Below are 13,487 nucleotides of genomic sequence, written 5' to 3' on the forward strand. Positions count from 1 at the left end.
GGACTCGGGCTGCTGTTGACAGAGCCGAGCTGACAGGCTGGGCTGATGAGACGCAGACACACCACTGAAGTTAATATAAACAGGAAGAGAAAGCTTATCCTTCACAGCTTCAGCCTGGCCTCAGGTGCAAAAACCTGCATGTCTGTAAACATACTGAACCCCAGATTATGCAGGGTGGGGGGCAAAGATTAGAAGAGGTTTGTTTAGGTCTCTTCTGACAAAGTTAATCCATTGGGATGAGATGGGTGGGCTGTAATCAGGAGAGCAGGTGATGGTAGCATCACATAGATTGGATTTTTGTCAGCGTGTGTGTTCCCCCTAAAGATACAGCAATTAAACTAATGTTTTTTTTTACCACATGGCCCTATAGGAAACAGATTTATCTCAGTGTTTTCTGCCTGAGTGAATCGATCAGAGCACAGCACACATACTCATCCCTCTTGGAGTATCCAGTTCCTTTGGCTCGAGGAGGCTGATATATTGCGTTTCAGCTCACTGGCTCATGTCTGTTTTTCTATATGGAGAGAAAACGAGGAATGACAGGCATACTCATGGTCATGTGTGGTCATACATGTGCCGTCTTTCATAAGTCTTTCCTGTTGATGCTATACATTGGTTCTCCATGTTTGGCAGTTGCTGTCAAGCATAGCTGCATTAGCTGCTTAGCTGCATCCCAAATTTTGTGCAAAATATGCAGGATGTTGAATGGCATCTGAAATGCTTTCAGCCAAGGAATGGAGAAAAGGTGCTGTATTTGTTCAGGAGAATTTAAATGTAATATTTATTAAGTTATTACAACCCAAATTCCTCAAAAATATTTGCAAATCCCATTAAGACATATTTTTATTGACAATAGAACATAAAGGACAGGACAGATGTTGAAACGGAGGCATTTAACATTTTGAATATGATGGTGATGATACATCTTAAAAAAGTAGGGACAGGGCAACAAAGCTGGAAAAGTAAGTGGTTAAAATTATAAAACAGCCAGAGCAGCATTTTGGATCTAATTTGGTTGATTTGCTGCAAGCTGTAACATGACTGGGTACTAGTGGTGTAAGGATAAACCGATCTGAATCGGTCAAGTGATCTCTACATCAAACATCTGAGTGTATTGGTCCATGGAGATCAGTAAAAATAGAATATGAATCAGTCAATGTACTGGTTTAAACATTAGAGATCTGCTCACTGAGGCCTGTGGCTTGCTTTCCTTGCTCATTACGCCATGCTGTCTTCAATCTTGCATGATTCCAGTTGACCTTTTACCTTTACACGATAGTCTCTACTTCCAGTGGCTAGGTAGCTATGTGTTGAAAGGAGCATAACCAAATGGTCTTAAAGTTACTCTTGTGTCCCTCAGAAATCAAGTCATGTGGACTTTATATGATTGAAGGATAACCTTCAAAATGTCTGCCCAACTATAGGCTTCAGGAAAAAGCGATTAAGTACGGCAGCATGTAATTCTCACCTGTTGAGACCAAGGTTATTATAGTTAACTAGAACTAACTAAATAACTAAAACTAAAATTCTAAAATCATTTTACTCAGCCCTGACATGTATCCAAAAAAACTAAAACTAACACTGAAATTAATAAAAACTAAACTGAAACAAAGATTTTTTGCAAAGCAAAAACTAAACTGACAAACCAGCAGAAAAACCTGATTAACACTAAACTGAAAATGAACACAGGAAGTGAAAATAAAATAAAAATATAAAACTATTATAACCTTGGTTGAGACAGCTTAAGCCTTAGTTTAGCTATAATGCTCACACCAGCCAGCAGCTTGAACAGAGCCCAAAATAAACACTTTTGTAGTTAAAACTCTGCGAAGTCTTCAGTTATCCACAGCCTGTTTTATTCCTGGGGTTTGCAGCTGTAACGTGTTGTTCAGAATGATGGATTTGATGGCATAATGAACACATTTCAGCTCCCTAATATTATACAGACAGCATTTCCCAGAGCTGGAGATCAGTTTATGAAGGGAAACAGAGCAACTGAGATACAGAGATACAGATACAGAGCAACTGAAGATAATGATGTCTGAGGGACATGTAGACTAAATATTCACATTAAGAGGAATTATGAAAGAATGAATATGTAACATGTATCATAATGTGAAATTCTTATTGGAAACTATGGACACTGTGTTCTGCAGACGAGGGAGGAGAGGGACCATCCATGTTGTTATCAGAGCACAGTTCAAAAGCCTCTGATGGCATGGGGTCGCTTAAGTGCCTATGGCGTGGGCAGCTTACACATCTGGAGAGGCACAATGGATGCTGGAAAGTATGTAGAGCTTTTAAATAGGGCTGGGCAATTAATCAAAAATTAGATTAAATCAGAATATGGCCTGCTACAGTTATCAAATCACAGACAGTGCAATATTTCTTTGACCTGTAATGTGCCAAAATGCATTTTTTTTCAGCAGAGATTTAACGCTCTATACAAAAAGCCCCACAGCCTGGTTTGTACAGACTGTGGGGTTTTATGATATATTTAAATGTATATTTGATATGCCTGTAGTTCTTATTAAGGTGTGGACTCCAGGAAGACTAACGGCACTCTAGGGGTGCAACTATGGGGGTAAAAAAACAAGCATGTTTTTCTCAATCAAGATGAGAAAGACATAAAATGTATCATTCACTTCAATATAGCTGTTGATATCAGATTTGCAATATGAGACAAAGAAATTGCAATTTCGACATTTTTACAAACTCGTTCCTAGTTTAATTGATCTAATACTGTGTTGGTTATGATATAGAATGATCTTTTGCTTTAGTTTGTTGAATAATACATACACGGAGGAAGCTATAGATAATTGCAAATTATTTCGCAGTTGCTACATTGGGAAAAAAAGTCACAGTTTTTTTTTTTTTTAAGGCAAATTGTTAGCCCTATATTAGAGCAACATAAACGCCCATTATGACAGTATGTCTTTTAGGGAAGGCCTTGCATATTTCAGCAAGACAGTGTCCACATACCGTATCCATCACAACAGCATGGCTTTGCAGTAGAAGAGTCTGGGTGCTGAACTGGCCTGCCTGCAGCCAAGACCTCTCAAAACATTTGGTGCATCATAAAGGGGAAAATCCAGCAAAACGACCCAGGAGTATTGGGCAGCTAGATTCCTACACCGGACAAGAATGGGCCAACACCCCTCACCTCCTAGATGTTGAACGACTGTTTTTAAAAGAAGAGGGGATGCTACACAATGATAAAATTGGTCCGGTCCCTACATTTTTAAAAGTATGCCACTACCATCAAATTTAAAAAGAGCTAATATTTTTATGGAATGGTAAAAAATCACTTTCAACATCTGATATGTTAAAATGTGGGTTCGGAAATCATTGAATTGTGATGCTATGAACACAGACCAGTAATTGAACATTTTTATGAAAATATTCAATGTTTTCATATTTAATAGCACATTTTTGTCATGTTTTCTTCATACTAACACATTGTCAACAGCTCAAAAGGGCTTCTGGGCCACTTTGGGAAAAGGATAAAGCTTGTGGTTTACATTGACTTTCCTTGAGTGAGTTTGGGTTGTCTCCCCTCCTCTGCTTATATGGTTTCAAGATGCATACAAATAATTGTATTAGATCTAATCCCATGATGTGGATCATGGTCGTGTCCCTCAGCAGACTAGAAGCAATCTGCCTCCCTACAATGGCTCCTTTGTAGCTCTGTAAAAGTTAGCCCCATCAGCACAGAGAATACTGCTCCATTTTCAAGTACATCTATTTACTTCTTTGAAATGTTTTTTTTTCTTTCAATTTCAAAAACTTAAAGCATGAGACACTTCTACGAAATACCTGTGTGATATTTTCTTCCATTATTGTCTAAAGTCAAAGCTCCTCTCTGGTCACGTTGTGTTGCCTCATACTTCACCAGAGTGATGTAATCATGTGGCTCATCCAGTAACTCTTCATCCCTGGTAGGTTTTACCTGGCAGCAGTCATTGTCTTCTAGCAAACAAATAATGTGTCAGAGCAGATGGCGACCTCCAAGTGACGTGCCGGAGAGAAAACAAAACTGGTGTCACATCGAGTTTTCACACTATCAGCACATTGTGCTGTCATACAACATGTTATCAGTCTGCCGGCAAATTCAGTGGGAAACAGCTCTTACAGTGGCCGCTACTGAGGTACGTGCATGCTACGCTGTACCATCACACATCATCCTTCCTCTCTCTGAAAGCTATGTTGAGCTGTTGTGAAAGGCAAACACAGCAGACCCCTGTTTCACCTTGCCTGAGGCGACTAAATCTGTTTGTTGGTGACAAAAAGCATGCAGCTGAGTTTATTTTGGCAGATTTTTTTGCTTAAGGGTAAAACGTAAGTCTGATTGATTCAGTGGGTTGCTACTTCTAAAGAATGAGCTTTAGTCAACTCAAGTAAAATGGCCATCGTTTTCATCATGCTGCTTCAAGTTTTTGTTTTTTGTCCGCTTAACCAAAATTAGTTAAAAACAGCTGAAAGATCAGACCTCCTTTGAATCATATTCCTCATTTGTAAAAGGTCGCATGCAACTCAGCGGTGGTAGAATGTAGAGCTAAAATCACAATATATATTTTTGCTGTATCCCAATATACAATATATATTGCGATATTTTGAAATTTCCTCTAAGTAGCTATATAATGTTTAATTCAGCCCAAAATGACACTAGTTTGGTGATTAAAATAGACCGTTCTAATGGATTTTTGATAAAATTGTATGCGGAAAGGGTAAAAATCAATGTGAAGTTTAATTTTGCACACTTGTTTTATTTTGAAAGAAAGACTTTCTTTTAATATTTTACTAATACTTTAAAAAATATCTAAATTGTGAAATACTGTCTTTCATAGTGTATGGAAACTTCTGAAATGTAGCTTTCTCTGCTCCTCACTCAAATTTAAGTGAGAGCTGTTTTTAGTAGGAGGGGCAGAGCACATGCTTTGCTGTAAAGGAAGTGATGATCAGAATCAAAATACACAAAGTACATTTTGACATGCAAGAAATTTTGGCCTAAATAGTAGGGATGCACAAAATGAAAATTCTTGGCCGAAACAGAAAACCGAAAATGAGGAAACCAAGGCCGAAAACCGAAACACCTAAAGAAATTATTATGCCAATTATTAGTACCATTGCATTTATGGCTATGACTGTGTACTAACCTCACTAAAGTCAATTGCAGTTGCATAAATTAATATTAATTCTTCAAAGAATAAATCAGTTACAGAATTATGTCCATATTTATTAAGCACTGGCATTCCAACAATGCACAATATAAAATAAAATAAAATACAAAATAAAATGTTTAACTTGACCCCACTCATGTATACATTAAATCAGTGGTTCTCAACCTTTTTTCAGTCGTGTACCCCCTGTGAAGTATTTTTCAGTAAAGTACCCCCTAAACAGCACTAAGCTTTTTGGCCAAGAAAGACATTAAAGAGTGCTGTGACAGCCGTCTGATTTATCAAACTTTGTAACTGATAAATACTTTCAAATTACAAATACTCAATTTATTTTTCAAACATTTAAATGTTAAAAATGCATGACTAAATTCATGGCAAATCTTCTCATCCAAAAATGTGGGAATTCAAACTAATGTAGTGAAAACAGTGACTGACAAGGCATGCCTAATCTTAACCAATTTTCATCTTTTTTTCCCACCATTTTTGCCATTTTAACATATTTTGCAAATTAAATCCATTTTTGTCAATTTCAAACCCTTTCCATCACTTTTTCCTGCCTGTTTTTGCCACCTCTAAACCAAATCTTGCGTCTCACTGCCTATAGTTGTCTGTGTTGACATATTATTACAACTATTAACCCCTCTTACCACTTTTTAAGCCAGATTTCACAATTTGATTTGGCCTTTTTTGCCAGTTTACATCAATTTTCATCCCATTTCACCAAATTTCCACCTACTTTGCCACTTTAACGCCATTTCAGCCACTTTTGAATCCACTTTCACTACTTAACATGTCCATTTTTGCCACTTTACACCATATTTGGTTGTTTTTTCTGCCACTTTTATCTCATTTTTGGCATTTCCAACCCATTTCTGCAACTTATAAAATCTAATTTAACCACCTTCCCCACCATTTTTTGTTATTATTAACCCATTTTAGTTATTTTTAACATATTTTAATTCTGTTTTAACAAAAGGATTTACATTTTAAGTGGCCTACTTACTACACAAATGAATTAAAATATGTTTCTTTGATAAGAGTGGTAATTATTCAGGCTGATTATAAAATACCACAGCTTAACTTTACAATGGACCATGATTTTGCTGGCCCCTAGTTTGGCTGGGCCCTAGAAAACTCTCCCATTTCCCCCCCCTAATGGGCCGTGTTGTCTGCACATGACTATTCTTGAATGTGCATGGTTGTGTTCAGCCAGCTTCAGGTACGGTGGGAGTCCCCAGTCTCTGGCACCTCTATTTTGGGGGGCTGCAAAAGTTGAGAACCCCTGCATCAGACTGACAGCAGAGGTGAAGGAACTGTTCTTGTGGCGGGAGATTTCGGTCCTGATGGACCTCCGTCGTCTGCCAGAAAGGAAAGGCTTCAAAAATTCCACATCCAGGGTGAGAGGGGGTTGGCTGCAATTTTACCTGCATGCATCAGTATCCTGGGGACGTACAGGCCATGGAGACATAGAAGATTGCAGCCAATCACCTTCTCTGCAGAGCGAATGATAAGCTGCAGCCTGTTCCTGTCCCTCGCAGTGGCTGCAGCAGACCAGACTGTGATAAATGATATGAGGATGGACTCGATGATGGCGGTGTTGAAGTGCACCACCCTTAATCAAATATTTTTTGATTATGGACTTGCATAACCTTTTAAATTCAGTTGCATAGATTAAAGGGATAACATCTGAGCCAAGACTTTAAAATGTGTAGAGAAAAGAGACTGCAGTACAAATGTAGACATTTACTGTTTTGATTCAGAGTTCAAAACAGCAACGACAAACTCTCCAGCATGTTTGCATGCCCTTGTGTTTCTGATGGCCTTAAGGATGATGTTATATACAGCTAGAACTGTTGAAACTGTCCAGCAGGTTCATGGAAACATGTTTAGCACAGGGCTGTGCTTTAAAGCTTAAATTATCGGACCCATAATAAGGTTTCAGGGCGGCTGCGTCATGCACGCGTCCTCCTCCGGGGGGATTTTCCATGATGGTTGGGCAGTTTGGCTCTTTAGTTTATTGGCGCACAGGGGCCTCAGTCAACAAGAGCATGAGGAAGAGCAGTGTGCTTACAGTAACCACGCTCCAGGGCGTTCTCGGAGCTCTGACTTGCACTAATAACTGCTGCGCTACACTAGATTCAAGCATTTATAAAGAGCGACAGCCCACTTCCTTGTTTAGTGGATGTGTGGTGTGTGGCTGGTTTGTACTTCACATGATGTTTTTCTAAAAAGAACCCTCTTTTTAAAGAGATGTTTGTGGTCAAAATGCCTGATAGGGGTTTAAAAATAGACACTAGAGGAGGAAAAGAGGAAAGGAGATGAAAGATAGAGCAAATCGTGAGCACTTTGTGGGTGGATTATAGCTGAGGAGGGGTAAACAAATGCCAGGGATGTAACAAATTTACAGAATGGGACAACAAGGAAATGACTGAAGCTTTGAGTAATGTGAAGAAGAGGAGGAAAGAGTATCCATCAGAGAGAGAGGGAGGGAGAGAAAGAGAGGGAGGCTGAAATTCTCTTGCATGCTCGTTCTCCCTGCCTTGTCTCCTCCCTTCAGCGTTCAGCGTGTCTGTGAGAGACGGCTGAGCTCAGTGGCTTGTCGTACCAGGTTTTATTCTGACCAAGAAGCAGCAGCTGCAGCGACGAGCTCACCTCCCTCGACTGACAGGCACACGGTACGCCTTCTGTAAGTGAACCTTTACACTGTCAAGTGTGAAAACGGGAAGCAGGAGTGGGCGGATTAGCCTGCACGGCACGCTGAGTCGATCTCAGGGTGTGCTGTCACTTTTGAAGGATTTCGTTGTGCAGTGAGATGATGAAACGTTAAAAATAGTTTGTGGTTTTGCTGTAAGAGTTACGTTTTGAAGTCTGATTGTGATAAGATTGACTTAGACTCACAGTCGAGTGTGTTTTTTCCACTCCAGCCTGTTGTTTGCTCAGCATGTTGTTAGTGAAAGAAAGCCAACACTCACTGCCACGCTTTGCTCAAGGGCTGCATGTACGGCTAACACAGATCATGCTGTGTCTATTAGCAAGGTGGAGACATTTGGGAGGCTCAGTGTTTGCATGACCAGTATGTTTTTATTGGACCTTAACAGATGGATCTGCATTGCTGTATTTTTGCAGAGAGATGGTGATTTTATATTTTGTTTTATTGAACATTTGATGCAGTGCGCAGTGTTTTGTTTAGTTCTGAACTTGTGCTGTCATATATTTTCAGCTGCAGAGTGCAACTGGACATAACAGTTACAATAAAGGGTTGACAGAAGTGATTTTTAGGGCTTAGTGCATTCAGGAAGTTCTTCCTTTTTTCCAACGTTATGTTGCAGCCTGATGCTACAATAGAAAAAAATCAATTTTTATTCTCATTCATCTACACTCAGTGCCCCATCATGACAAAGTGAAAACAGAATTTTAGACATTTTTGCAGATTTATTAAAAAATATATCACATTGACATAGAGTGGCATGAAAAGTATGTGAACACTTATCAAGTTTTCTGCATTAATTGGTCATCAAATGTGATTTGATCCACGTCTCTGTACAAGTATAGACAATCACAATGTGCTTAACCTAATACCACACAAAAAACTTGATATTGGAAGTCTTTATTGACATTAAAAGGTTCATAGTATAGCTAGGAAAGTAAGGGAACCCTGGATTTAATAACTGGTTGAACCTCCTTTGGCAGCAAAGACCTCAACCAAACATCTCTGTTAGCTGCTGATCAGACCTGCACAATGTTCAGAGGAAATTTTGGACCATTCTTCCTTACAGAACTGCTTTAATCATGATGCCCCCTCCACCATACTTCACTGTGGGGATGCACTTGTATTGCGCACCTTTTTTACGCCATATGTAGTGCTGTGTGTTCTCTCCATGCACTTCAACCTCAGTTTCATCAGTCCACAAAGCATTTTCCCAGTAGTGTTGAGGAGTGTCAAGGTGCTTTCAGGTGCGCAGTGATGTTGTTTTTGGACAGCGGCGGCTTCCTCTGGGGTTGCCATGGACGCCATGCCTGTTCAGTATTCTTGTATGATAGACTCATGATCAAAGACTTGTTTCAATTATTCCTTCAAGCCTTTAGCAGTTGGGTTCTTTTTGACGTCTGAGTATTCTGCACCTTAGAGTCAACCTGGCTGGATGCCCACTTTTAGGGAGAGTATCCACGTTACTGTATCACCTCCATTTGTGGACAGTTTGTCTAACTGTGGACTGGTGAATGCCTGAAGTCTTTGAGATGACTTTGTAACCCCTTCCAGCAATTCAATGATTCTTGATTGAAAGTCAGGTCAGGTGTGGGAGCTGGGTTCGGCACTTGGTCCTGCACTGCTCTGGCCTCCTTATGGCCATCCTCCACGCCAGAGGGGGTCTCCAGATGCCTTAAACAAAACTAAAGATTTTTTAAATTACACTGTTGCCACTTTACATAGATTAAGCCAAATTTTAACCCATTTTCATCATTTTCCCATCAATTTTAACACACTTTTGCCAGTTAGAAACCTATTTTTAACCCTTTCTACCATTTTTAATCCCTGTTTTTGCCACTTCTAAACCAATTCTTGCAACTTAAGCCTAATGTTGCCTCTGTTTACCCATTATTGCTACTTTTAACCCCATTTTACCAGTTTTTACTCCCAATTTTTTCCCATGTACACCACATTTCAATATCTAATATGCCAATTTTTGGCAGTTTAACCAATTTCTGCCAATATCTACCTTTTTTCTTTCTCAGTTAACACTTTTTTCAGTTTATATCAGTTTTTCATCCCAGTTCACCAAATTTCCACCCCTTTTTGCTTATTTGAAGCCTTTTCAACCACTTTATAACTCCCTTTTACTGCTATGTATGCCAATTTTGGCCTTTTTTGGTTTTGTTTTTTAATTTAAATCTCATTTTTGCCACTTCTAACCCATTTCTTCTACTTTTAAAATCCATTTTCACCTCCTTTTCCATCATTTTTTGCAATTATTAACCCATTTTTAAAAATTTTTCAACGAAAGTGGTTTATATTTGGAAGGCTATGTACTACACAAATGATTAAGCCCCAGAAAGCTCTCCCCTTTATCCCCCCTTATGGACAGCTTTGTCTACACATGACTATTCTTAATTGTGCATGGCCGTGTTCAACCACCTTCAGGTTCAGTGGGGGTCCCTGATCTCTGGCACCTTTATTTTGGGGTTCACAGGCTGAAAAGGTTGAGAACCCCTGCTCCACGCAACTAATAGGCAACTATTTCCACTTAGTAAACAAAGCTTGAGAGATGAAAGTGAGTGAAAATTAGGACATTTTTCCTGCTGTGTATTCCCAGTGCCTTGTGGATCTCCCCCTTTTTCATCCATGTCCACACAAGTGACAGGAAAGAAAAGGAAAACTGAAACTGTGCACTGGGGGGGGGGGGGGGGGGGGGTAGCATGGCTGATGAACTTGTGTTGCGCACTTCCATGCACCTTTTCTCCAAAACATGCATCAGTACAGCTTATACCACTTCTGTATCGGTCTGGTCTTTATAAGGGTAAGGCCTACTTAAGAGAGAGATTCTCCCATGTTTCTAAACTGAGCAGACTGCTGAGTGCTTACAGCCTAAACATGGATGTAATTGAAGCTAATGACAAAGTGGGTGGTCAGTATCTGGTTGCTTTAACAGAGGAGGGAAAAACAGAGCACATTAGACTCAGGCTGCTTATTGCAACACTCTCAAGACACTCCTTTAAACATAAATGCTGTTAAGACTTAATAACTGAGCAGCAGGAACAAAATCTGAGGTTTTGTGACCCATATGAAAATGTGTGGTTCTCTGAATGAGAAGTAAACCAATTATGTCTCGCTGGGGTGCGGTTATGTTATGTAACTGCAGTTTTACAGGACTGGTTGTGTTTTGTGTTTCATCCCCACTGAAGGGGGCAGGACTGTTGACTACAGCACAGCGGTGCAGCAGGCTGCGGGGCTGGACTCCGACTAATCAGATTGATAGTACGAGCTGCAGCCCGTGCGTTCATTCACTGAACAGCTGGTGGAGTCTGGGCTTTAACTTGATGCTGCTTCCCACAGCAGGAAGAGTGATGATTTTCAAACAGGTACTGGACTGGTTCTACAGAGCAGACTACCAGTGTAGCTGCATCCAATCGTTCAAATTAATCCTAACCTCTTAACCACAATCATTTTTCAGTTTGTTTGTATCACAATTTCCAGTCTGATAGTTTGTTCATGCCTGTTTTCAGGGGTGGAACAAGCTTCTTTGTTTAATTTATGCAGTGTTTCCCACGCATAAAATATACTCCTGCAGGTCGCTCAAGTATATGCGCAGCCACCAAACTATAATTGCTTACTTTTTAAAAAACATTTTTTTCATCTGTACAGGCTATAAAAGCCAACACATTTAAGGGGTAGAGAAAGGAAGTGAGACGGAAGTCATATGCAAATAAGCTGTTGTGATAATGGAACATCAAGCTTAACATTTAAGAAAGCAGATGATCCAATTTTGAGGGACTGTAGCAGTCTGTTGATCTTGAAATACAAATATTTAAACAATTCTATCTTATTTTACATAACTCTATCTAAGATTTTATTTTAAATAGAAATAAATAATAAAGATTCAGACCAGATTTAGGTCATTGCTGTATGTCCAGACTAATAAACTTTACAGTGCCTTTAAAAAGTATTCACTCCCTTGGATGTTTTAGCCTTTTATTAACTTTATAAATCAATCATGGTCAATATAATTTTTCCTTTTTTGCCAAAAAAAAAAAAAAAAATCTCTTAAATGTCGAAGTGAAAATCGATTTCTACAAAGAAATGTCAATTAAATAAAAATTTATTTTGCTGGAAAAAAAAATCTTCTCCCAAGCCGTAGTTCTCTTGCAGACTGAATAAGATTGTCCATCAGGGTTTTCCTGTTTTACAGCATTCATTTTACCCTCTACCTTTACAGGCCTTCTAGGGCAAAGCTGCCCAGAAGCATCCCCACATCATGATGCTGCCAACACTGTCATTAACAGTTTGGTTGTCGTGTTTGTGGTGATGCAGTGTTAATTTTGGCAGCTCTTTTTGATTTTAGTTTTAGTCTTTAAATGAAATGCATTTTAGTTCTAGTTCCATTTTAGTCATTTCTAGCCTTTTTAGTTTTAGTCTAGTTTTAGTCGACGAAATCTCAAAACATTTTAGTCTAGTTTTGGTCCAAGCATTTATTTTCTTGTGTAAATTTGTTACCAAATCATGGTAGTGTGCTCTATGCACTCTGCTAAACCAGGGGTCCCTGCTTTCTACAGCTGAGAGGCAGAAGAGCTACAGATGCATTGCATTTTGACAGATTTACCCACGGTAGAGAAATATCACAGATTTTGAGTGTCCGATGAAAACTAGATTACATTTTAGTATAGTTTTAATCATTTTGACAAGAACTAAACTTAGTTTTTGTCAGTTTTAGTCATCACAGGTCTATCTGTGTTAGTTTTAGTCTAGTTTTAGTCATAGTTTTAGTCAGTGAAATTAACACTGTGGTGATTTGCATTGTTTGGTACCTGCTTACCATAGTGTTTGTCTGATGGCTTAAAAGCACCAGCTTGGTCTGATGAGACCAAAAGGTGGCCTCTCTCACTAGTCTCTGTCCTGCACGGTCACTCAGTTTGTGAGGTAGGTCTAGTAATCTAGGCAGATTTACACATGTGCCATATTTCTTTAATTTCTTGATGATGGATTTAACTCCAGGGAATGTTCAGTGCCACAGAAGTATTTTTGTATCCATCCCCTGACCTATCCTTTAAATAACCTTTTCTTTGAGCTGCTTGGAGTGTTCTTTTGTCCTATGGTGTGATGGTAGCCAGGAATACTGATCAACCAGTGACTAGACCTTACAGACACAGGTGTCTCTATACTACAACCATTTGAGACACATTCACTGCACTCAGGAAAATGCTTCAGTCTTGAAACACAATCAGAACATTAAATATTTATGATTGGTACAGTGGAAGTGATTTTTTTGTTGTACAGACTTCAACGATAAACTGAGTGACATCAGGAAAGAGGATCAAACTACGTTTAGTCTCTTTTTTTCCCCTTCCTCTTTGTGCAGTGGCACACAGTTATTCAAAAATTGTTAATAAAGATTTGTAAGAGATATATTTATTGACTTAATGTTTGCAGCTTGATGACAATGGCTCAGTTATAATGAACTCTAGACTATTCCAAGTGCATTTGTATCCTGACAGTAGTTAAAGAGATGCTGATCACCCAGATGTATTCCAAATAAAGGAAGATGATCAAATCTTAAAGGACAGGAAGGATATTTTAGACTCTTTCTTCCAGTT

The 13,487-nt window shown here is 39.1% G+C and overlaps 1 protein-coding gene across 9 annotated transcripts in view; it reads left to right on the forward strand.

Moving 5' to 3' along the window:
• Positions 1-13,487, forward strand: part of osbpl8 (oxysterol binding protein-like 8) — a 160,239-nt gene that overhangs the window by 52,097 nt on the left and 94,655 nt on the right. The window contains exon 1 of one of the 9 annotated variants that reach the window (XM_041780492.1): positions 7,757-7,866. The exons of 6 other annotated variants lie outside the window; for them this stretch is intronic. The gene's annotated coding sequence lies outside the window, so the exon portion shown is untranslated. Of the gene's footprint in view, positions 1-7,756; positions 7,867-13,487 lie in introns of those variants that run through there. 2 more of the 9 variants (XM_041780494.1, XM_041780493.1) reach the window with 2 other exon arrangements.

Source organism: Cheilinus undulatus, linkage group 23 (genome assembly GCF_018320785.1).
Source record: "Cheilinus undulatus linkage group 23, ASM1832078v1, whole genome shotgun sequence".
NCBI classification, from domain to species: Eukaryota; Metazoa; Chordata; class Actinopteri; order Labriformes; family Labridae; genus Cheilinus; species Cheilinus undulatus.